General features: G+C 42.8%; 1 protein-coding gene across 2 annotated transcripts in view; it reads right to left on the bottom strand.

Annotated features, from left to right (window-relative positions):
• Nucleotides 1–26,613, bottom strand: part of GRAP2 (GRB2 related adaptor protein 2) — an 81,669-nt gene that overhangs the window by 32,082 nt on the left and 22,974 nt on the right. The window contains exon 1 of one of the 2 annotated variants that reach the window (XM_004373881.2): nucleotides 21,018–21,269. The exons of the other annotated variant lie outside the window; for it this stretch is intronic. The gene's annotated coding sequence lies outside the window, so the exon portion shown is untranslated. Of the gene's footprint in view, nucleotides 1–21,017; nucleotides 21,270–26,613 lie in introns of those variants that run through there. 2 annotated transcript variants of the gene reach the window in all.

The raw sequence follows: 26,613 nt of genomic DNA, 5'->3' as shown, positions 1-26,613 counted from the left end.
TATAGAGCAGGGACCGTCAAGCCTTTTCTGTAAAGGACTAAACAAAAAAAACAAACAAACAAACCAAAAAACCTCAAACTAGTTGCCCTTGAGTCAGTTCAGACTCTTGGCAACCTCCGTGTATTTCAGGGTAGAACTGTGCTCCATAGGGTTTTCAATGACGGTGACCTTTCAGAAATAGATTGCCAGGCCTTCCTTCTGAGGTTCCTCTGGGAGGAGTTGAGTCACCAACCTTTCAGTTAGTAGCCAAGCGCTTAACCATGTGCGACACCCAGGGTCTTCATAAAGGACCAGAGAGTCAATATTTTTAGCTTTGCAGACTGTATGGTCTCTGTTGAAACTACTCAACTGTGCCATTAGACTGTAGCAAATGAATAGGCTTGGCTATGTTCCAATAAAACTTTATTTATGGACACTGAAATTTGAATTTCATATCATTTTCATGTCGTGAAATATTATTCCCCTTTTGAATGTTTTCAACTATTTAAAAATGTAGAAACCATTTTAGCTTGCAAGCCATCCACAAACAGGTGGTGGGCTGGATTTGGCCCACTGGCCTTAGATCAATGACACCTTGTATAGATGTTTGTATCTGTATCCTATCTCCCCTAATAGTTCGTAAACTTCTCTTTTGTTGTTGTGTGGCAAAAAAAAAAAATAAAGTATATATTTGCCATTTTAACCGTTTTTAAATGTACAATGCAGTAGCATTAATTACATTGGCCATGTTGTGTATCTATTTCCAACACTTTTTCATCACCCCAAAACAGAATGTGACCTTGAGGGAAAGGGGTGTAGCTTAGTGAACAGAGTGTGGGTTTGGGAATAGCTGAATCTGGACTTAATCCAAGATGTGCCACTTACTTCCTTAGTGTCCAGTTTCCTCATCCATAAAGTGGAAGTCACACACTTACTTTATGGGCTTGTTGTGTGTTAATGCTCGGCTGCTAACCAAAAGGTCAGCAGTTTGAATCCACCAGCCACTCCTTGGAAACCCTATGGGGCAGTTCTACTCTGTCCTATACGGTCGCTATGAATCGGAATTGACTCAATGGCAGCGGGTTTTGTTTTGTTTTGTTTTGTTGTGTGTGTGTTAATGTGTATAAAGAACCTGGCACAAAGTAGGTGTCCGATGAGTGTAGTAGTAGCTGTTGTTACTTATCCTTCGATCCCTACAATACCTAGCCAGTGCTTAGTAGGCACTCAGTAAATGTTGAATGAATGAAAGCATGATAAACAACCTGCCATCTGAGTTATGACTATAATTGATTTCTCCAGGAAAGGGGCAGCAGACAGAAGGGACCATTTACAAAGACCAATTAATTTCACACTCAAAGGAGTCCTGTCTTCTCAGCAAACTCGGTCAGAGATAAGGAAACACACACCCACGCTCAGAGGTCTGATTTATTTAACCCAATTAGAGGACAGTGGTGCACCCCAAACCATCCATTCCATCTTGTAGCTTTGTTTTTGCATCTTGAGTCCCCTATAACCTTTAGCCAGACAGGTTTGTCTCTTACGAGTTTTAAGGCATATAAACTTTAACATTTTAAAGAGACTAAAACCCGTAAAATTCAGAATTGCTTAGATGGAAAAGAATTAGAAGTCGTCTTCTACTACATATTTTCTGATGCTTACAGAGGGACTAGGAAGAAAGGCCTGGTGATCTACATCTGAAAAATCAGCCAGTGAAAACCCTATAGATTACAATGGTCCGATCTGCAGCCAATTGTGGAGGTGGCATAGGACCGAGCAGTGTTTCACTCAGTTGTGCATGGGGCTGCTATGAGTTGGGGACCAACTCAGTGGCAGCCAACAATGACAAACATGCCTTCTGAGCATCCTGGAAAGGTGGTTCCCCTCATCTCAGAGTGACCAGTCCCTCGCCCCTGCTTCTGATTCTAGGTTAATGATTCTAAGTTTTTCTTTTATCTTTTACCAGCTGTTTCTTTTATCTGAGCCTTTCTTCCTTAGTCTGTACAGATCCTACTGCCTTGTACTGGGCATTGGACATAGGAACAGACCACTGAGGAAGGTTACAGATGACTCTTCTTAAAATTCCTAAGTGCAAGATGGATAGCTACCTCAGAGCTCGCCTGTCAGCAGCTGCTTAAATATTATTCTAGAGACCAAAGCCAATCTATTCTAGAAAGGAGGGTGAAAAGGAGGCTGGTTCTGTCAAAAAGGATGGAAAAGTTTGGAAACAGATAGTGGTGATACCTGAACAACATGATGAACATGATTAACATCACTGACATTAATGTACATGTAAAAAATGTTGACATGGCAAATGTGTTGTTACATATATACTTACCACAAATTAACAAAAAAAAAAAAAGAGGTGGGCATGGTTAAGAGATTGGCTTTTCCCCCGTTTGGGGCTCTCAACTCACAACCATTTTGTTCTTTTTTATACTTACGGGATACCTTTTTGTCAGCTGGCCATGTTGAAAATGTTAACCTTCTCACCAAATGTATAACAGTATTTCTTTACTGTGCCTGCTATGAAATTATTTTGAACTCATTCTCAGGAGCCTTAAAGATAAAGGCCCTCAAATCCTTTTCTAGTAAGATCCTACTTCTGGTTTCCCTGGAGACTTGGATCTGGAATCTGGTGCAGAGGGTGGAGTGGGAGCTGGCATCATAGCAGCTACGACCAACTCATGTAGGACTACCTGGGTGCCCCCACCCGGCCTTCACCAGATAAAAGCTCACAGATAGTCATGTACTCGGAAGTGACCATCAAGGAATCTCTACTTTAAAGTTTTATGGCCAACATTTCCTACGCCAATCTGAGATGAAGGACTGTTTCTGTCTTAGGCTGGGTTCTCTAGAGAAACAAAACCACTGAAAGTATACATATGTACATATACACAGAGAGAGAGATTTATATCAAGGAAATAGCTCACGCAGCTGTAGAGGCTGGAAAGTCCCAAGTCTGTGGGTCAGGCGCCAGACTGGAGGCTTCTCCTGACTCACGTAGCTGCAGGGACTGACGAACCCAAAATCAGCAGGTCAGATGGCAGGCTGCTGGCTCAAGTCCCAGGAAATGGAGCTCAAATGATGACGAGCCAGATGCAGGATCCAGTGTGAGTAAAAGCCAGCGAGCTTTGCCAGAAAGTCCATATATATTGGATGCAGGCCACACCCCCAAGGAAAATCCTTTTCGATTGATTGGCTGCTCATAGCAGACCTCATCATGGAGGTGATTACATTATATCAGATCTCATCATGGAGATGATTACTTCATTACATAACTGCTCAGCTACATCATAACCGCCAAACTACTGAGAATCATGGCCCAACCAAGTTGACACACAACCTAAACCATCACAGTTTCTTTTTGGATTCAGGATCCTAAGGAAACAAACAGCCTTCTCAGGAGGACCTGGTGTGTTTCTGCAGATGCTCTCTCCATAGGCTATCAACGTTTCTGATTTTATTGCAGCCAAAGTTAGCAAAGAAAATAAAATTTACCCCACCAAATCATTTCTGGCTAGTTGGCTAAAATTTTCCAAAAAACCAAGTCAGCTGCCATCGAGTCAATTCCGACTCATAAAGACCCTACAGCACTGAGTAGAACTGCCCCCATAGGGTTTCCAAAGCTGTAATCTTTACAGAAGCAGACTGCCACATCTTTCTCCCACAGAGTGGCTGGTGGGTTCAAACTGTAGACATTTCAGTTGGCAGTTGAGCACTTAACCACTGTGCCACCAGGGCTCTTTTTGCTGAAATTTTACTGCTCCCTAAAAGCCTCCATTTTAAATGATTTTGCACATACATTCTTATTTTTCGCTTGTCCCTAGGTGACTCATTATTTTTCCCCTCCTAAACCCTAGGAGGGCATAAATCCCCTGGCATGACTGGCAGGGGCGAACATGAGGAACTGGAGGGGGCCCTCAGCAGCTTGTCCGAGAACAATAATTTATTGCTGGCTGATCTGCAGACAGCAGTCTTAGAGACCATAAGGAAGTGGCTTATGAATAGGAGCCATCAGGCTGCTCCCCATCTCCCATCCATTCCTGTCCTGTGCGCAGGTGTGTTCCCGCATAACAATTCATCCTCTCTGCTGAAAGTGGCCAACAGAGCTGTCTCTGATGACAGGTACCTACTGGGCAGCTGGTGCTTGAGTGAGACATTGAGCCGTGGGCGGGCAGGTGTGCTATTTTCTCCTCCTAGTCTGGGATGGGCCTTTTCTCAGCCCATATCTACCCTTGTCGAGTCTGCCTTTACCTGTTCTTACCTTCTTCTTCTTTTTTTTTTTTTGGTGAAAATATATACAACAAAACATACACCACTTCAACAATTTCTTGTGTACAATTCAGTGACATTGGTTACATTCTTCAAGCTGTGCTACCTTCTTCAACAGCCTTTTCCAAACTATGTCCCTATCATTAACACAAATTCACTGCCCCCCTAAGCTTCTCATCTATCCTTTAGAGTTGCTGTTGTGGGTTTGATCACATGTAGATAATTCTTTGAAAGAGTAAAATGCTTAAAGTGGACATTCTTTTCTAAACACGCTTAACTATTATTTGGTTCACAGATGACTTTATGCGATACTTTCAGTTCAAGGTTTAAATTTTTTGTCAGAGCAGTAGTTTCGGGGGGTCATCCAGCCTCAATGGCTCCAGAGGTTTGGGTTCCATTAAAATATGAAAGCCTGTTCCTCATTTTCCCCCTTTTAATCAAGATTCTTCTCTAGCATCCTTGGTCTAAGTGTTTACTGTTGGTAGCTGGGCACCATCCAGTTCTTCTGGTCTCGTGGCAAAGGAGGAATTGTTCATGGAGGTGATTGGATACATGTTCCATTTCCTCCACCAATTCCTTGTACCAATTGTTGTACCTCGGATTACCTACACTCACCGTCAGATGTCTTTCTCTACCTGTGCACTCCCTGCAGACCCTCTGCTAACCCCTGAGGGTTCAGTCACACCTGGGATCCCCAGCCTCACCTGGACCCTTTGGCCTTGCCTTGCAATTTGTTCCTATTTACCAAATGAGAACCATCTCCCAGTTTTCAGGTTTGGAAGTCAAATAAATATAATATTTTTCAAAGACTTGCAAACTTTACACACCTGGAGAGTCTTTCAAAATCCCCTATATCCTTATTTAATCAAATTGCTGTTCTGCAGGTCTCTTTCTGTCACTATGGATTATAGAGATTTCATCGGTCTCCAAGATGCTTTTCTCTTTTTTAATTAGTTCCTCTTTTCCTGCTTATGGTTCTTTGTTCTTTTCTTTTGGCTGAGGCGGGGAGGGTGGCAAAGGGAGGGAGGAGACAAGTTAGGAGACTGTCTCATGTAAGACCCCTCCCCTCCTCTGCCTTGCAAACTGGGGGATGCTGAAGACGAATGATATTTGCTCTTCTTTCATCGGATTGTTTATTACCTTACTCTTTTTTAGTCAACATCAGTCTGATTTATATAATCTAATTTTTTTTTTTTAGTTCAAGCACATTACATAAAATTTCATTTGTCTTCAAATTTTTTGGAAGAAAAGTATCTTTTTCTTTAAGCGTAATATACACTTTCTAGGGAAAACAAACCCATTGCCATCGAGTCATGGTGACCCCATGTGCTACAGAGCCGAACTGGTCCATAGGGGTTTCTTGGCCGTAATCTTTATGGAAGCAGATTGCCAGGCCTTTATTCCGCTATGCCACTGGGTGGGTTTGAACCATCAGTCTTTAGGTTTGTACCACCCAGGGACCTGCACATTCTATTCAACTCGAGCAACCTGCATTATTATTGCCCTAACCTGCCACTGTCAGCCAGGTGAGGCTGTATAACACAGTGGGATGTTCTTGGGACTTGGATGTCAGGGAGACCTGGTTTCAAATCTCAGGTCTGTGGCTTACTTGGTAGCTGAGTACTCTGACGGCTAGTAACTTCACCTCTCTGTGCTTCAGTTGCTTCATCAGGAATTCAGATAACAATCCTCATCCCACAGAGTTGCAGCAAAGCGGATGTAGAATGCTTGGCTCATTGTTTTTTGACAGTTTAGTGTCCTTTCTCCAAAGCGTTTTTGCATTTCAGTTATTTACCTTCCTTTGTCATAGAGAAAAGATTTCAAAACTGTTTTTAAAAAGTCTAAATCCTCCAAGCAAGCCCCCCTAGGTGAGTGCTGGCTTCTCTCTACTTACTTTGGGGTCCCAGTTGCAATGTTATCAGAAGGTAGAAAACAGTGTAATCAAGACAACCCAGGATGTGGAGAAAGAAGATAGCACCAACCAAGGGGAAGTGGGGGGGAAATGGAGGATTGAGAAACAGAAAACTGATTTATCTTCTAAATGTTGCAGCCCTGCCCAAGGCTCAGTAACTGCCTTGTTACCTTTAAATAGGAAGTGCAAAGACATCCATGTATGACGAACACACCAACCAAGCCTCCCCAATGTCTAGAACTGAGAACCAGCTGCGGATGAGTCACCATTTATTGATAGGGTCTTTCAAGCACCCAAGGAGCACAATAGTTAAGTGCTTGGCTGCTAACGAAAAGGTTAGTGGTTTGAACCCACCATCCACTCTTCGTAAGAAAGATGTGGCAGTCTGCTTCAGTAAACTTTACAGCCTTGGAAATCCTATGAGGCAGTTCTACTCTGTCCTATATGATTGCTGTGGGTTGGAATTGACTTGGCAGCAAGGGGTATGGGTTGGGTTACCACGTGCCAAGGTCCCTGGGTGGCACAAACGGTTTACTCTTGGCTACTAACTGAAAGGTTAGTGTTTCAAATCTACCCAGAAGAAAGGCTGGTGATTTGCTTCTGTAAAATTACATCCAGGAAAATCCTAGGAGCAGTACTATTCTGAAGCACATGGGATTACCATGAGTTGGAATAGACTTGACAGCAACAGTTTTGGTTTTGGTTTTGGCATCATGTGCCAAGGGCTTTACAAATGGTCACCCTGTGCAATATGTATTACTATTATCAACATATGGAAGTTCAAGTTGAAGCTGGAGAAAATTAAAACAAGTCCACGAGAGCCAAAATACGACCTTGAGTATATCCCACCTGAATTTAGAGACCATCTCAAGAATAGATTTGATGCATAGAACATTAATGACTGAAGACCAGACAAGTTGTGGGATGACAATAAGGACATCATACATGAAGAAAGAAAAAGGTGGTTAAAAAGATAAGAAAGAAAGAAAAGACCAAAATGGATATCGGAAGAGACTCTGAAACTCGCTCTTAAAAGTAGAGCAGCTAAAGCAAATGGAAGAAATGATGAAGTAAAATAGCTGAACAGATTTCAAAGGGTGGCTTGAGAAGACAATGTAAAGTATTATAATGACATGTGCAAAGACCTGGAGTTAGAAAAACAAAAGGGAAGAACACCCTCAGCATTTCTCAAGCTGAAAGAACTGAAGAAAAACTTTAAGCCTTGAGTTGGAATATTGAAGGACTCTATGGGTAAAATATTGAACGATGCAGGAAGTATCAAAAGAAGATAGAAGGAATACATAGAGTCACTGTACCAAAGAGAATTGGCCAATGTTCAACCATTTCAGGAGGTAGCATATGCTTAAGAACCAATGGTACTGAAGAAAGAAATCCAAGCTGCATTGAAGTCATTGGCCAAAAACAAGGCTCCAGGAATTGATAGAATACCAATTGAGATCTTTCAACAAATGGATGCAGCACTGGAGGTGCTCACACATCTATGCCAAGAAATTTGTAAGGCAGCTACCTGGCCAACCGACTGGAAGGGATCCATATTTGTACCCATTCCAAAGAAAGTTGATCCAACAGAATGTGGAAATTATCGAACAATATCATTAATATCACATGCAAGTAAAATTTTGCTGAAGATAATTCAAAAGCAGTTGCAGAAGTACGTTGACAGGGAATTGCCAGAAATTCAAGCCAGATTCAGAAGAGGACATAGAACCAGGGATATCATTGCTGATGTTAGATACAGTCTGGCTGAAAGCAGAGAATACCAGAAAGATGTTTACCTGTGTTTTATTTACTATGCAAAGGCATTCAGCCGTGTGGATCATAACAAATTATGGATAACATTGCAAAGAATGGGAATTCCAGAGCACCTAATTGTGCTCATGAGGAACCTGTACATAGATCAAAAGGCAGTCGTTCGAACAGAACAAGGGAATACTACGTGGTTTAAAGTCAGGAAAGGTGTGCGTCAGGCTGTATTCTTTCACCGTATTTATTCAGTCTGTATGCTGAGCAAATAATCTGAGAAGCTGAACTAAACCTGCGATATGCAGATGACACAGCCTTGTTTGTTGAAAGTGAAGAAGCCTTGAGGCACTTACTTATGAAGATTAAAGACTACAGCCTTCAGTATAGATCGCACATCAGCATAAAGAAAATAAAAATCCTCACAACTGGACCAATAAACAACATCATGATAAATGGAGAAAAGATTGAAGTTGTCAAGATTTCATTTTACTTTGATCCACCATCAACGCCCTTGGAAGCAGCAGTCAAGAAATCAAACGACGCATTGCGTTGGGCAAATCTGCTGCAAAAGACCTCTTTAAAGTGTTAAAAAGCAAAGATGTCACTTTGATTACTAAGGTGTGCCTGACCTAAGCCATGATATTTTCAATTGTTTCATATGCATGCAAAAGCTGGATATTGAATAAAGAAGACTGAAGAAGAATTAAATGCACTTGAACTACAGTGTTGGCAAAGAATATTGAATATACCGTGGACTGCCACAAGAACGAACAAATGTCTTGGAAGAAGTACAGCCAGAATGCTCCTTAGAAGTGAGGATGGGGACTTCGTCTTACATATTTTGGACATGTTATTGGGAGGGATCAGTCCCTGGAGAAGGACATCATCGTTGGTAAAGTAGAGGGTCAGCAAAAGAGAGGAAGACCCTCAAGGAGATGGATTGACACCGTGGCTGCAAAGTTGGGATCAAGCATAGCAACTATTGTGAGGGTGGCGCAGGTGGGTAGTGTTTTCTCTGTTGTACATAGGGTGGCTATGAGTGGAAACTAACTGAACAGCACCTAACAACAACATAGATAGGAAACTGAGGCAAGAGATTAGAGTACATGTCTGTTGGCTCCAAAGACTATGTTCTCCATACTTCACCACACTACCTCTGCTGGTACTAGCAAAATAATAAAAGTCCTGTGACCCGTTCATGATAATTTCTGACATCTTAGACCCCTGTATCTTCTGGGGCACCATCTTTCTGCCCAAGAAATTGAGCAATTCCCACATACCCACAAAATTCAAGCCCATTACTTCTTAGTGAAAGAGGCAAAGACTGCAATAAACTCAGCTGTCCTTGGACAGAGCAATCATGTGCTTTAAAGCAATTGCAGAAATGGGAACAATCTCAGTTAATAAATTTACAAGCTGTGGTTCTTTTCCTTTTCGTTTCTTCTCTCTCTCTCTTCCTTAAAACTGATGTCAGGGTCTTTCTACCTTTCTCATCCCATCACCGACTTTACCCACAATATATTCTGCTTTTTTTTCTTTCTCCTTGAAACATTAGTGACTTACCGTTGATCTGGTTACAAAAAGTATCTCTAAAATGCTTTTGTTTTTCGTTTTCCACCTACTTTCCTATTAAAATGACACCACAAAAACATCCATCCAAAACAACAACAACAAAAATGAAGCCTCCCCTGGGAGGCTGATATATCACTTGCCATTTCCCCATTTCATCCTTATTGTTTCCTAAAGCAGTAACAACTGCCTCCAGAAAACACCATGAATCCTGCGGGCAAAAGCCAAACATAAATGAAGCACTCAAAGTACCCACCCAGAATCAAAAATCTGTTAATGAGCCCCTGTAAGAAAGGTGGGACACAGGGAGGATGGTGGGAGGAGGTGGGAGCCGAGGGCAAGAGAGAGACAGGTAGACATTTTACAAATCCCCAGGCTACTGCTTTTTTTTTTTTCCCCACTTCCCATTTTCTATTCACATCATGATTTCTCCTCACATATATTTCCAGGATTTTATGGTCCCTTCATGTTCTCTTTTTCTCCTCTTCCCTTCTGTTCACTTCATGTTTGCTTTTTATGGATTTGGGCTCTGAAAGCTTGGCTGATTTATCATCTATTTGAAAGCCTCCATCTTCTCACTCAACAGTTAGCGAGGCTGTAGCATCGTTCACAAATGCTGCAAATATGCTCTGCGTCCCCTCTTCTTTCCCTCAATGTCTGTGCTCTGTGCTATCTTAGCTCTTGTTTGGACAAATCACGAGAGCGTTCAGCAGTTGATTGCATGACAACAACTACTTTAATCTTTTTGTCACTTTTATTTACATTCCTAAGCCCCCATTTATTGTTGGAATGCTGGTCATTTTTTAGTTCACTGGTCTCAAAGCTTGCAGAAGTGGACGTTAACCCATATAACAGCGTATCTTACTTTATGCAATAAGCTTATCCCTGAAAAGTTGGAGCTAATTACATTTTTATATATCAAGTCACCCTGAAAAGGTACTTAAAAACTCACCAATAAAAGGGACAATATTGTGATTTATTTTCATCAAGTGAATAATTATAATATTCTTATAACTAGTCCTTTTGTGCGGAAGAAACTTAGGTCTTTGTAATTTGAGCTTGCTTGAACTGAGGCACATCTGTATTTGCCTTGTTTAAAATACTTTTCTTTCTTTTTCATTGCCAGCTTTTTTTTTTTTGTAGAAATAATAACTCTAACTGAAGCTTATTAAGTGTCTACTCTATACCAGATCTTCTTTTGAACACTTTATATACATTAACTCACTTGAATCTGGAAACCCTTTTGTTATTATTATTACTAATTATAGTTTTGCTATGGGTTTTAATTGCTGGCTTTTGATCAAGTCGGGCCCCAGTTGCTGGATTTGCAATGTTGGAAGTGACCCAGAAAGTCCAGTCTTTCTCTAATTCATTGAGATGACAGAAAATGGGCAGGGAGGAGGAGTGGAATTGCAAGCAGTGGGCTAACAGCTTTGTGAATTGGTTATATTGAACCAAAATGTCTCCCTATAATTTCCTCTCTGTTCTAATTCTTCCCTAGAAAAGAAAATAGAATTTTGAATACAGGCAATGCCTGGGTTACGAACATCTGATTTACCGACAACTCCTACTTGCACATTAATGTTATGTAAATTTGCCCTCACTTTGGAAAGATTGAACCAACATCTACTCGAAACAAATTCACAACAAATTCTTCATCACAATCACCATCACTTGCTGCACTTAAAGACAGACTTAGGACTGGATCTCGTTCATAACCTGGGGACTGCCTGCATATGAAAATGGAGATCACAAGTCCCCAATTCTTGTCTTGCAGCTTAAATATTCCCAGGGTTCTGTACTATCTCCATAGACAGGTTTGAGATTCCTTGCTCTCCTGATCATTTTTCTCAGGTCACAACTCAGTTTTTCCATGTTCTTCTCAAAATTTGTAACCTAGAATTGAACCCAATATTCTAGACATGGTCTGAGCTGGGCCAAGTAGAATAGCACTATTTAATTGCTAATCTGTACACTGGAGTCCCTGGATGTGCAAACAGTTAAGTGCTTGGCTATTAACGGAAAGATTAGTGGGTTGAATCCACTCAGAGGCTCCTTGGAAGAAAGTCCTGGTGATCTACTTCTGAAAAATCAGCCATTGAACACCCTATGGAGCACAGTGCTACTCTGACACATATGGGGTCGCCATAAATTGGAATCGACTCGACAACAACTGTTTAGCTGTACAGTAGGTTTTTGTAATTGTGTTACATTGTTGACTGTTACGGGGTTATCTGCTATAACAGAAATACCACAATGATGACTTCAACAAAGAGAAATTTATGCTAGTAGGCTAGAAGTCCAAATTCAGGGTGCCAGCTCCAGGGGAAGGCTTTCTCTCTCTGTTGACTCTGGGGGAAGGTCCTTGTTATCAATCTTCCCCAGCTCTAGGAGCTTCTCAGCGCAGGGACCCCGGGTCCAAAGGATACGCGCTCTTGGCTCTACTTTCTTAGTGGTATGAGGTCCCTATGTCTCTCTGCTCACTTCTCTCTTTCATATCTCAAAAGAGATTGACTTAAGACACAATCTAATCTTGTAGATTGAGTCCTGCCTCATTAACATCATAGAGATAGGATTTGTGCTGTCACAGTATAGGGAGAGCAACTAGAATCACATAGCAATGTGTGTATAAATTTTTGTGTGAGAAACTGACTTGAATTGTAAACTTTCACTTAAAGCACAATTAAAAAAAAAAAACCCTAAAAAACAACAACAAAAAAAAAAACCATCACAGAGGTAGGATTTACAACACGTAGGAAAATCACATCAGATGACAAAACGGTGGACAATCACATTATACTGGGAATCATGGCCTAGCCAAGTTGACAGATACTTTAGACACAGTTCAATCCATGACAGGGTTTAAGCAACAACTATGGCAAAACCCAAATGTTTCCCAACATGAAGAGTGGTCCAGCCAGGTCTCTCCACTTCTGTAGTGGACTTTTGGGAACCAAAATGCAAGGTTTCACGGTTAACGTTTTTGACCTTCATCTTGTGTTTGTTCTCCCCCTTTGGCCAATTGCTTCAGTCCATCACAATTTGTTTGAGCATAGATTTGTACTCCTACCCACTGGTTATCTCTCCCAACTCTTTTTTCATAAGCAAACAGAATGCCTTTATGGTCTTTATTCCATAATAAGTGGAACATGGACTTTGGGGTCAGGCAGAGCTGGATTTGGATCCTGGCTCCTTCATTCACCGTGTGACTATATGCAAGCTGGTTATCTCTGAACTCAGGTTCTTTATGGAAAAACTCCCTCCCGGTTGACATTAAGTCATTCATCAACATTCTTCGAGTATTTACAAACCCACCAGATTAAGTAGCTATCATTCAGCCTGTATTTCTTCATTTCGTTCTCTAGGGTATCATGACAAATGTTGCCAAATGCTTTGTTGAAATCAAGCTGTGCAGTGCCTGGAGCCCTTTCCTGATATGCCAGCCTAATAACTCCATAGGAAAAGAAAATAAACCATAATAGGGTCACCTCTTCTTTCAGGGTCAGGCCTGGGATAATGCAAAGTGGAAGAAGTTCATCTTCTTAGCTTCTTTTCTCTCTTTTGTATTTTCTGTTCCCTCTCCCTTGTCCCCTTTTCCAATCCATTGAGTTGCCTCTTGTTATGTCTTTTAAATAGGCTGCTGTCACCTTACCTACCTTGCTCCCATCCTCCCTCTGCCCTATCCCACCTGCTTGATGGAACAAAGGCCCCTGCATGTTGAAGCTTTGAGACACACACTTTCTGAAGGTCGTTTTCCCATTCAGAATTCATCAGTGATGTTATGTTTTCTTATCTCTGACCATCCACTAAAGCCTCTCTTGCTGTCATGCAGGGCTTTCTGCAGTCTCTCCCCATCCTGTCCCTCCAAACTGACTTCAGAACACCACCTACCCCATGCAGACAAGCTTTAATACATGGCTTCTCACTGTTCCCTCAACAACCCCAGGTGCAGCTTTGCCTGTGTGAATCAGGCTGTTGTGCACAGTTGTGCAGGTTGTTCACTGCACGAGGACCCCCGGCAGAGGCCGCAGCAGGAGATGAAATCCACCCCTCTGCGAATCAAGCTGTAAGTCCTTGCATTGGGCTACTTCTAACTAGAGTTAGGCGCACGTTTTTCTTTCTTAAACAAAAGTACCTGGTCTAACTTCCATGGCTCCTTCGAGCCTTGCTCAGGCCGTGTGCTCTTGCTCTCTCTTATCTTTCTGGGGGGAGTCTACGTACCTATCCCTCGCCTGGTGCTGCTGCGAGGTTGAGTGAGGGGCAGGCACGTGGGCTTTGGAGTCAGGCTGCTGGAGTTCAAATCCTGGCTCTTTCACTGGCTATTGGGGTGACCCTAAGCAAGTTATATAACTTCCCTGAGCCTCAGTTTCCTCATCTATGAAACAGAAATAATAAGTGTCTCATGGAGTTCTTGTGAAGAGTAACTGAAATAATCAATTTAAACTGTTTAGTATGGTGCCTGGCACATAGCAGATACTCAATTAAAAAAAAAAAACAAAACAAAAACCAAACCCACTGCTGTCGAGTCTATTCCGACTCATAGTGACCCTATAGGACAGAGTAGAACTGCTCCATAGGGTTTCCAAGGAGCAGCTGGTGGATTTGAACTGCCGACCTTTTGGTTAGCAGATGCAGTTCACCATAGCTCTTAACCACTACACCACCAGGGCAATGGTTGTTAGCTGTTGTTACTTGTATACATATTCCTCCATAGCTAATAACTATTGATGCATGTTGTGGCTCACAGGACATATGAAGAGACTACCTCTCTGTACTCATTTTCTAGGCCTGCCAAAGCAAATTACCAAAATTTCGCAGTTTAAAACAACAAAAATTTATTCCCTCAGACTTCTGGAGGCCAGAAGTCTAAAATCAAGGTGTCATCAAGGTGCCATACTCCCTCGGAGCCTCTAGGGGTGAATGCTTCCTTGCCTATTCCAGCTTCTGGTGGCTCCAGGCATTCCTTTGCTTGTGGCCTCATCACTCCAAACTCTGCCCCCATCTTCACGTGGTGTTCTCTCCTATGTCTATCTTCTGTGTCTTCTCCGTCTCCTCTTTTCTTATGAGGACTTTTCATTGGAATTAGGTTCTACCTCATCCAGGAAAGGCCCCTGGGTGGCACAAATGGTTTGCTCTCAGCTACTAACCAAAAGTTTGCAGTTCAAACCCATCCAGCTGCACTGAGGAAGAAAGGACTGGTGATCTGATTCAGTAAAGCTTACAGCCAAGAAAACCCTATGGAACTCAGTTCTACTTTGTAACACATAGGGTCCTCATAAGTCAAGATCCACTCAATGACAATGGGTTTTTGTTTTCCTAAACCAGGATGATCTCTCATCTTGAGATCCTTGACTTGATTACATCTGCACAGACACTTTTTCCAAATAAGGTCACATTTACAAGTTCTGGGTGTATGTAACTTTGAGGGGGCCACTTTTTGACCCTCTACACTCTCTAAGTAGGGTTGTGAAATAAAATACAGATCTCCAGTTAAATCTGAATTTCAAATAAATAACAAATACTTTTAGAAAACGTATGTCCCAAATGTTTACTTTTTCCACAGAGATCTAAAGTGGTGGACTGGGGTGTTGTCAAGAATAATCGCAAGAAATTGTTTGATTTTCCACCCTCTTTCATCTCGAGTCTCCCTGATGTCCCTTTACCTCACACAATTCCTGTCCTACACAGTCTCATACACAAAAGTAGGGGAGTCAGAGAACATTTGGTGTCAGACCTGAAATCCTGGAATGAAGACGTTATTTCTTCTTGCGAGGGCTGTGGTTTGCTTAGAGAAGTATGTATTTTCTCCTTTACGTATCCTGAGAGCCACAGAAAGTCCCACCTCCTATCTTCTCTATCTTTCTAGTGTTATTTGCTACTTTTAATATTGTGTGGGTCAAAAGGCATGCTTTTATTATTATGCATTCTGGAATACTATCCTTCTGAGAAGTAGATTTTATACATTGGGATTTCTGTTTTTGTAAGTGAATTTTCTGGCAACCCACATTTGTGTTAAAGCAGGATTCCCGCAAGCCCTCTTATATGATCAGATATTTCTCTTGTGATTATTCTGGCATTTCATATAGTTATTCTCCAATTCACTATCTACTCTCTCATCCCTATAACTGGTCAAAATTTTCCATGCTTGGCATTTGCACCAGAGTAAAAAATTCCTGGGCCTCAGCCCCAGTAAATTATTAGTAGTTCCATCATGTAGTCACCAGGTTGACATTTACTTGTATCACCCACGTATCTAGTCCTGATGATAAATAATCCCTTGAATCGGTTGATGAGACCTCATTCTTTCTTTATATGATTTGTGCCTTCCTAGAAACTTATCTCTTCCTGGAACCATTTTAGCGGAAGTTTCTAAACCACCAGCGGTACCAAATGTGTTCTGTTCTTTTAGTGAGCGTCTCTTTTTTATATTCTTTCATCTCAAATCTTCTGTTACTGACTCCTTGGCCAGATTCTGGTCTCTCATTCCTGATTCTGTCTGCATTGCCGAGAAGCGGCGATGTCTCCTTAGGTTTGTCTTCAGGTTTTCTGCTGCTTTACTTCCCTGGGCTCACTCTTCTTCTCTCTCTCAGGATTATCTCCTATGCTTTATGCATTCACTCAACAAACATGTGCTAGGCCCCACTCTGTGCCAGGAACTGTGCTATGCATGGAAATCCAGGGTGGACTAGAGCCAATCTTAGACCTCATGTGGCTCACAGTTTTATAGGAAAGACAGGTCAATCAAACAAGTGAGATCAATGTGATAATGGAGCAAAACCTAAAGTGCTTGAGGAGCACAGAGGACAGGTCCCTAATCCTGCCGGGATGGATATGGGTGCAGGAGGGAGCAGAGGAAGCTTCCAAATGAGGCGACGATTGAACTGAGTCTTGAGGCCAACTAGGTACTAACAAGGCAGAGGAGAGAGTTCCTACATCCCAGATAGAGAGAATGGTGTGTGCAAATAGGAGTTGGGGAACCCAACTCGCTCATTTTGACCACCGTGGATTGGCAAGAGAAGGGTTGGAAATTCAGGTAAGGCAGGCCATAGGGGGGGTTTGCATTGCATGCCAAGGACTTTGGACTTTATCCCTGGCATAATGGGGAGTCACTGAACATTTTGATAACATCTGCATTAGGAAATGGTCAATCTGGTGGCAGTATCAAGGGTTGGAGGGTAGGGTTAACTAAAGACAGAGAAACAATTGCATAGTCTTGACTAGAAATGATGAGAGCCTGAACCATGGTGGTCAGAGACCATGCTCTCTTTCTTAACTTTGAATCTTTGCAGATGCTTTTGTCTCCACAGTAAGTGCTTTACACATCATCTCATGGAACATTTGCAAGAACCTGAGAAGTAAGAAATATTATTATACCCAACTGACAGATGAAGAACCTGAGGCTCAAAGAGGTTAATTGCCCAAGTGCACATGGATCCAAAGTGGTAGAGCCAGGATTCAAACTCAGCCTGTTCACTTAACTAGTATTCTCCCTATCTTAACTCAGAGATGCTAGAATCGCCATGACTTACTGACCAATTGGAAGAGGCTAAGAGGCAAAGAAGAGTCTAGAGCAGCGCTGTCCTATAGAAATATAATGCAAGCCACGAATGTGAGCCACATATGTAATTTTTAAGGTTCTAGTAGCACATTGGTTTTGGTAGCACATAAAAAGTAAAAGGAAATTATTCTAAATTAATTTATTTTAGCTAACCCAGTATATCCAAAATATTATAATTTCAACATGGAATCAATATAAAATATTATTGAGATATTTTGCGTTCTTTTTTTCTGAACTAAGTAAGTCTTTGAGACCCAGTATGTATTTTGCACTTATAGCACATCTCAGTTTGGACTAATCACTTTTCAAGTACTCAATAGCACACGTGACTGGTGGCTACCATATTGGATCTAGAATGACTCTCAGATTTCTGCTGTGGATAATATGGTAGGTGGTGATAACATTTCCTGAGATAAGGGAATATAGGAAGAGGACGTAATTTGGGAGGCGTTTGAAATGTTTATGAGACATCCTAGGTAGAGATTGCCAGTCAGAGGTTGGATATGTAGGTGTGGATCTCAGCAAAAATATCTGGGTAGAGATATAAATTTGGTAGTTCTTCCTATATATGCAGTTGTTAAAACCCTAGGTGAGAGGAATTCACCCAGGGAGACTATTTAGAAGGACTGAACCTTTGGAAACAGCTGGAACGGATGGGATACATTGTGCAGGTAGAGGGGTTCATTTGTAGCAGCAGGTGAGGCATCTCTCCTCTGAATGGGAATGAAGGAGGGCAAGTTGAGTGCGGATACAGAAGGTGAGCTTGTGAAGGTAGCGGGGGTGGGGAGAGGCAAGAAGTACACGGTCTTCTAGCCTGATATTAGCTGGGATTCTCTTATTCTATTTTCTTTCTTTCGAACTCGTTGCAGTTGAGTAGATTCCGACTCATAGGTACTAAAATGAAGATAAATACTCATTTCTTCTAATTGCCACTCCATTCTCTCTACTTCAACTTTTTATTCTGAAATAATTATAGACTCACGAGAAGTTGCAAAAATAGTACAGAGAGGTCCCCTATACTCTTCACCCAGCTTCCCTCAATAGTAACGTCTTACATGGCTATAGTACAGTATCAAAACCAATTGACATTGGTACAATACTATTATTTGGAATTCTATCTTCTCTTTGAGTACCTCCTAGCAGGAAGTACCCCCCGAGTTAAAAGAATATAAACAATGTAAGATGTAATGGCCAACCAAGTCAAGAACTTGCTGTGTGTTCAGGAGGTTTATCCCTAAAACTAAGTGACATGCATTAAATACAACACCAATGCCACCTAAACAGTCAGGATACCTTCTTACAGTCATATGTAATTTGTACCAACGTTGTGCAGTTGGATCAGGCCCTTCACTGTCTGTTTGGCTTTATCTCATTTTGAAGGATAGTAAAGATGAACAGAGTGTTCTGTTGTTCCCATCAGCATTTCTAACGAGAAATGCCTGTCTCAGAAGGGTGAAGCAGTGAGCCCGAATTTGTACTGTTATACAACCCAGGTCCCTCTGACTCCAGGACTCAATATCCATTTATGACACCACGCTACCTCTTGGCAGATGGCTATTGCATGCCCCATCTACACAGCAGAAAAGCAATGGATTAGGAGTGAGTCAGCACTCAGATGGGTGATTCCATCCAACTTTCAAATGAGGAGAATTTCAGAGGAGCCCATAGCACCCAACACAGTAGGCTCTTCAATAAATTATTGTCATCCATTGCCATTGAGTCAGCTCTGACTCATGGCGACCCTATGTATAACAGCACAAAACATTGCCCGGTCCTATGCCATCTTCATGATTGTTGGTGTATTTGAGTCTGTTGCAGCTATTGTGTCGATCCATCTCATTGAGAGTTTCCTTCCTTTTTGCTGATGACCTGGCCGGAGTAAGTGAGCCAGAATGCTAGGGGTTTAATTGAACCAGCTCACAAAACAAATAGGCCCAAAGGAGATAGGCACACTCCTAAAAGCAGAATCAAACAAAGAAAGAACCGAGAAATTGCTTTGCTTTGAGGAAACAAAAACCAGCAAGAGAAAACTAAGCCAACTTGAAAGGAACAGTCTCTGTCCATCAGCCAAAGCTGGGAGAAGGCAAATTACCCATTTATTAATGCTAAGAGAGGGAATTCCCCTGTATTTCCACTGTAAGTGGTAACTTGTTGATGAGTAAATATGGAATGACTTTCTCCCTTGGAGATAAATGAGCTCTGGTGCTCAAAAACCAATATATCTGGGAAGAGGTGGAAGACAAAAAAAAAAAAAAAAAAAGAGGTGTTTCATCCATTAAGATCTGAAAAGCAAAGTAAATACATATTTCTGGTAGCTGGGTGAAAGGAGTTTGGCCTTGACAATTTCTGAGCAGCTGAAGAAAGAAAAATTGAAGAGGAATCGGCTAGACCTGCGTGGTCAGATGCCTGTAGGCAGAGTGCTCCCTATAAATGACATTTCTCCTACGCGGGCTCCTTGTTTATTTTGTTTCCCTACACCTTCCTCCTAACATCTTCACGTGTCACATCTGTGCTACCAGTAATAAAATAGAGTTTGCCAAACTCAAAAAGACAGGCCTAAGAGCAGTTTGCAGTTGTGAAGCGCCTGGCTGCTAACTGAAAGGTTGGCAGTTCAAACCCACCCAGTGGCTGCACAGAAGAAAGACCTGGTGATCAGCTTCTGTAAAGATTACAGGCAGCCCAGAAAACCCTATGGGCAGTTCTATGCTGTCACATGGGTTCACTATGAGTTGGAATACTCGACGGCACCCAACAACAACAACCCTGTTGTCATTGGGAAAGGTCTAGACACCTTAAGTGCTGAGACAGGCAGTATACACATGATGGGTAACCAGTAACCAGTTGCCTTCAAGACAATTCTGACTTATGATGACTCCATGTGCATCAGAGTAGAGCTGTGTTCCATAGTGTTTTCAATGGCTGATTTTCCAGAAGCATATCACCAGAGCTTTCTTCCAAGGCACCTCTGAGTGGACTTGAACCTCTAATTTTCTGTTAGCAGCTGAGTGCATTAACCATTTGCACCACTCAGGCACTCCACGTGTGTCAAGGGCGGAGGAAATAGCTGAAATCAGTTGAGCTCTAGAAACAGCCGGTATCAAATAGTCAAAGGTGAGGGGAAAAAGTCATGTGTTCCAGGGCCTGGCCTTGCATTGACCAGAGTTGAAATTCAGTTGTGAGATCAATTTTGTCATCGTCCTGCCCCATAACAATGCGATGCAGCCCTACGTATCTGACCCCAGCCACTTGTTTGGGGATGAAGAGATGCAGCCTGCACTGTGAAATCTGTGCAGATGCTTCAACAGACTCCGCTCTCAAGTCAGACAACAACAACGCCACCAGATGTGATTTAAACATGCCTCCTTTTCGAGTCATTTAAATGTGAGAAATTCCTCCGGTATCTAGTCCACTGCAGGGGTCTATTTTTATCAGATCTTTCAACCCCACCTCTGAGACACATCACAGATATCCCCAGAGAAGTTGCACAAGTCGACAGTGAAATAAACCCAATGCCAGACAGACTTGTACACCCAGGTGGGCAGGGATGGGAGAAGTGCCTTTCTCAGCAATACCATCTGACATCACTCTGAACTGCAGATAAGCTAAGTGGGCACAGCATGGCCGACGGGGCAGAATTAAAATGTGATCAACATGGCATCGGCTTTCTGGTCTCTATTCGGCTTTCACAGAAGTGGGCACGGAAAGAAAAAAAAAAAAGAGAGAGAGAGAGGAAGATGTGATGGGGGCAAATAAGGAGAGACAGGGCCCCTTCTGGAAAAACCAATTCTAGTCCCGAATTCTCAACCATGCATTCCATCTCAGAAAGCCTGTGAACCCTCCCTCGGCTGAGCACTAGGTGACACTTTGGGTTTAGTCCAGGCTGGAGCCAGGGGCAGCTTCTGCCTTAATCTTTCTGCCGTCTCCCTTCCCCATTCCAAAAACGATAAATATATTTATACTCACTTGATTATGTCAGCCAGACAATGCTCCCCTACTTGGCAGTGATCAGGGTTCCAGAATTGCTTGGGTAAACCTGCTGTCTGTCTATCAGGCAAAGCGATAAGGGGCCGCTAATGCAGATCCCATTAACAATTTCCAGTGGAATAAAAAAAGATCCCCCGACTCATGCATGGCAATGAATTTTCCAAACGGCTCCTGAGACCAGCCCTGGAGGAACTCAGACTTACACGAACCTGCCCAGCATAGAATGCTTGTATAAATCTCCCACCCCCGGCTCAAATGCATGGTGGCGGGGTTGCGGGGTGGGGGGGTGTGGGTAGAAAAAAACAAAAACCAAAGAACCCGTAGCTACTTCCTTTTGCTAGAGGTTCTTTTGTTCTATTGCATTTTTTCTTTCTTTCCTTTTTTTCTCCCCTCCTTTATAGGGCTTATGGAGCTAACTGTCATTTTTGGTTCTGAGTTCTTTGTAAATTTCAGGGACATCTGGCACCTAGTTTACTGCATTTGCTAGCTCTGGTATTTGTAGATATACACGCGGTCTGTGCTGCGTGTGCACGTTAACATTCTACATGCATAATTCATACGTGCATAATTTGAAGCTTGAGCATATAGGTATACTTTGACATTTAAGCATAACTTCCACAGTGCCGATCACAAGTAAGTGCTCAATAAATATTTATTAAATGAATGAATGCACCAGGAAGGCAAACAGGCTAATGTCATTCATTTGTCAGATATTTGAAGGCCTAAATATGTTTCAGGCACGGTGCTAACCAAAAAAAAAAAACCAACCCAAACCTCTTGCCATCGAGTCAGTTCCAACTCATAGTGACCCTATAGGACAGAGAACTACCCCATAGGGTTTCCAAGGAACAGCTGGTGGATTTGAACTGCCAACCTTTTGATTAGCAGCCAAACGCTGAACCACTGCGCCACCAGGGCTCCCAGGCAGTGCTAGATGATGGGTATTCAGTGATGTGCGCCCAACAGTCCCTGCCTTCAGGAACTCACAGTTGAGGGCAAGAGGCAGGTACATAAACAGGCGATTATAAAACATCCTGGACACACAGAGGTAGCGCGCTCCAAAGAGACAGACCTTAGTCAACTGTTCCGGGTTGAATTGTGTCCTCCCCATAATATGTGTTAGAATCCTAACCCTTATACCTGTGGATGTAATCCCATTTGGGAAGAGGGTTTTCTCTGCTATGTTAATGAGGCCATGGCAGTGTAGGGTGTGTCTTAAACCTAACGACTTTTGAGATATAAGAAGAGCAGATTCGGCACAGAGAAGTAAACAGGCGAAGCTAGGGAAGCTGAGACAAGGATTTCCCCCCGGGTGGACAGAGCCGGTGCCTTAGATTCAGACCTCTAACCTGTGAGAAAATAAATTTCTGTTCATTAAAGCCACCCACTTGCGGTATTTCTGCTATAGCAGCGCTAGATAACTAAGACAGCCACCTAGGGTAGGGTGTCTGAAGGTGGTGAGGCTGAAGCTGGGCAGTAAAGGGTTCAGACTAAGAATTCAGCACAATCAACGGCAGGGCACAAGAAATAGCAGGCTGTGAGCATGAGAACCAGAGTCGGAGCGTGCTGAGGGATGTAGCGAGGCCGGGAGCTGGCAGCAAGGAGGTGGGAGACTCAGGCAGGACTGGGTGCAGAAGGTGGAGGATGGGCTTGAGTCAAGGAGAGGAGCTTTAACCACTTCAAGTAGGGCAAGGAAACCTGTATCTAAGGTGCTGGCGCTAAAGCAGCTTCTTCACTTGTCCAAAATTCTTCTGGATTCCACCAGAATTTGTCCACACACTACTCAAAGCAGAATTTGGCCTGCCATCAGTTGCACCTGATTGCAGTCAGGAGATCTGAGGTCACGGCCTGGATTATCATTAACGTGCTGCGTGAACTCGAGCACGGGCTAGTTCTTCATCTGTAAGGTGCAGAGTGCTCTACCCTGCCACTAGGATTCCTTTCAGCTCTTACACTCTAGGTTTCTTGATTCTCTGAGGTTTGTGTGCAGATCACACCTGGGCCTCACCCATGCACACACCGTGGGGCACTCCTCCACACCCTAAAGGAATGAGACTAGTTCCAGTCAGCACACAATATCACAATAGTATTATCTTAGAGTGCAGGGACAGGCAGGCACGTGGAAACAATTTAATATGAATCCCTAGGAAGTATGCACAGAAATGGACTGGATGGTGGCCACACCTCACTGTTAGCATCCTAGGTCAGGGTCAAGCCTACAAATCTTGACTGCAAGTCTGCAAGGCCTCTGATTAAATTCATAGCACCAACCCCAGCTAGATTTCCTTTCTCTAAAGCATTGCTCAGCTCACATCCTTTCTACTAAAAAACCCTCAGTGATTTGACTTTACTTACAGAACCAAGACCAAAGTCCTTAGGGTGGTATTCAAGGCTGTCCCCAATGTCTCCCCAACCCTACCTGCCATGACACGCACCACGGCCAAAGGTCTCCAGCAACAACAACAACAAAATCAACCAAACCCACTACTTCCGAGTCGATTCCAGCTCATAGCAACCCGAACGACCAGCAACAGTGTCTATGAATGTTCCTACCCTTCTGCCTTTTCTCACTCCAGCCCCTACACTAAAGGTCCAACTCAAGTTCAAGTCCATCTCCTCCAGGAATACTGTCTGGTTACTCCTGTCTTCTTCTGAACCCTGCGTGGTGCATAGTGTGTTGTTCATTAAACAAGAAGCTAGTTGCCCTCAAGTCAACTCCAACTCATGGAGACCCCATGTGTGTCAGAGTAGAACTGTGCTCCACAGCGTTTTCAATGGCTGATTTTTTGGAGGCAGAATGCCAGGCCTTTCTTCCTTGGCACCTTTGGGCAAACTTGAGTCTCCAAACTTTGAGTTAGCAGATGAGCTTGTTAACCATTTGCACCACCCCAGGACTCCTGTGCTGTTCATTCCAAAACCAAATGAAACCTGTTGAGTCAATTCCGACTCATAGCGACCCTGTAGCACAGAGTAGAACTGCCCCATAGTGTTTCTAATGAGCGGCTGGGGATTCGAATTGCCAACCTTTATGGTTAGCAGCTGAGTTCTTAACTGCTGCGCCGCTACAGTGCTCCTACAGTGACTGTAATTTCATCCTGTGGTTTCTGTTTTACCTCACTACCTGACTTGTAAGCCCCAGATGCTGGGAACCAAGTCTCACCCCTCTTTGTAGTCTGTGGATTTAGCACGGTGACCACTTATGGTAGTTATTTGCTGATAATATGTTTGCTATGGTATATATAGCCTTTATGAGACTATTGAGTAAAATGCATGAAAATTATTATTACTGTTATTGCTATCATAATGCTGCGGCCCCAAATTCTTTTTCCCTCTTCTTGGCCAAAGAAGGAACCTTGGAGAGAGTGGTTTAGTGCAACCATTTTGGAGTAATGAGACCATGAAACATTTCTCCCACGATTCATAAACAGTATTCTGCATGTGTTGCTTTGGAGCTTAAAGTTCACCCAGGAATGAGCTATTTCACAGATCAAAAGGAGCATATGTGCAACCACCAGGAGGAATAATCACTCTGCTAAATTTAAGGGGGAAAGTGATCGAAGACTGCAACCCGAAAGTGGAAACGGTTTAACATCACATGGCTGGGGAGGAACACGAGAGACTGACTTAATTTCGGGCCCCCGATGTTCAGCTTTTATTGTACATGTTCCAGGGAGCAGCACATGGGATTTTTTCACAAAAAAAGAACTGGCGTTAAATCAATAAGGAAAATCACCATGTCCTTACTGATCCAACAACGTTTAAGGAAGCTGAGCTCTGCCAATATGTATAACTGTGCAGAATTTGAAACTGGGCAGTTAAAACCACCATCTAAGCTGGCAGCTGTGATTTTGCCAGAAGTAGAGCTGCAGGGAGAAAAATAGCTTTTAAAACTTCACTTCCATTTTTGCAAATTGGATCTGTTAGTTGAAAACTGTTTTAAACGCAGCTTTTTTTGTTTGTTTGTTTTACTTGTCTTTCTCATTAGTAAAAGAAATAACGGTTTCTTCTTACTAACATGGAAATTCATTCATTTGCTTGACACATAGTTATTGAGAAGCCGTCATGGGTCAAACATGGTTTTTGGTGCGGGGGGTGCAGGTGTGAACAAAAGAGGCAGAGTCCCTGACTTCACAGAGCGGGAGACAGGTAATAAATAAGTAAACAAATAAGTAGCTATATGCTCTGTCAGCCACAGATAACTAAAACAACGCTAACATTTTATTGTACTTGAAAATTTAATTGCCAGAAAATGAAAAAGTAAGACCTCACATGAATATTAGCTCATGTATATTACATATATTAAGGGGTATTTTAAAAATAATAACCAGTAAGAAATATATATATGCTGCTCTTTGTACATGAAGTTGACATTCTCTACTAACCTTCAGCAGGATATGTGGCTTTGAGTTGCATTTTTAGGAGAAGGATTTGGGCTGACTTGTATTTGCCTCATTACGGTATTAAATGGCAGCATAGCCCTCACTGTCATTCACACCTAGGTTGTGTAAATGGTCAACACTTGGCTGCTAATTGAAAGGTCAGAGGTTTGAGTTCACTCAGAGGTGACTTGGAAGAAAGACCTGGTGATCTACTTCTGAAAAATCAGCCATTTCAAATCTACAGTTCTACTCTGACACACGTGGGGTTGCCCTGAGTCAGAATCGATTTGACGGCAACTGGGTTTTTTTTGGTCGTCCACACCAGAGACCTGGAATTCCTTTTGGACTCCTCCCTCTCTTTTCCTCCTCTCCCCCAAATCCAGCACCCCTATCTATGGGTCTCTAAACTCTATTTTAAAAATATACCTTAAATCAACTTTCTTCTTTCCATCACGCTGTCCTCAGTGTGGGGCTTTGTAATCTCTCTCCAGCACCCTGGCATCAGCCTCCTACTTCCTCTCTCTGACCTTCGATCACATGGCTCCACTCTTCCCTCTTCATTGCTTCCAGATCTGACTGGGCCATTCCTCTGCTTACATACCCTCCCCTGGCTCGCCATGCCTGCAGGATGAAGCCTAGGCTTCTCAGCCCAGATGCTGGTGGCCTGGCCCTCTGACCTGTGCAGCTTTCCCTGCTGACATCATACCAGCACCACTCAAGGTTCCCTGGTAATATGACACATGGATTGTGCCTAAGTGTCTCTTCATCCTTCAATACTCCCCTTCTCTTTTTCCCTCAATTCTTGTCTTCCTTTAATATGGCTCAAAGGTCACCTTCTCTGACCCACCAGGTAGAGCTGAATTCTCCCTCCCTTCTGCCCCCACAGTATCCTGGTCCCATGGTCATTTCAGTTATACCAACTAATGCAAGACGTTTGCAATGACTTGTGTACTTGTATCTCTCCTGCCCCTGGCTGTAAGTGTCTGGAGGGTAGGGAGTATTTTATGTACAATCTCCAAGCATAGTACAGTGCGTGGCACACAGTGCTCTCATTAGTTGCTGTAGAGTCGATTCCGACTCATGACAACCACATGTGTGCAGAGTAGCCTGCTCCATGGGACATTCAAGGCTGTGACCTTTTGGAAGCAGATCACCAGGCCTATGTTCTGAGGCACCTCTGAGTGGGTTTGAATTGC

Source organism: Trichechus manatus, unplaced genomic scaffold, assembly GCF_000243295.1.
Source record: "Trichechus manatus latirostris isolate Lorelei unplaced genomic scaffold, TriManLat1.0 scaffold00027, whole genome shotgun sequence".
In the NCBI taxonomy this organism is placed as follows: domain Eukaryota; kingdom Metazoa; phylum Chordata; class Mammalia; order Sirenia; family Trichechidae; genus Trichechus; species Trichechus manatus.
The sequence above is the reverse complement of the archived record's forward strand: the minus strand, read 5'-3'. Positions and strand labels throughout refer to the sequence as shown.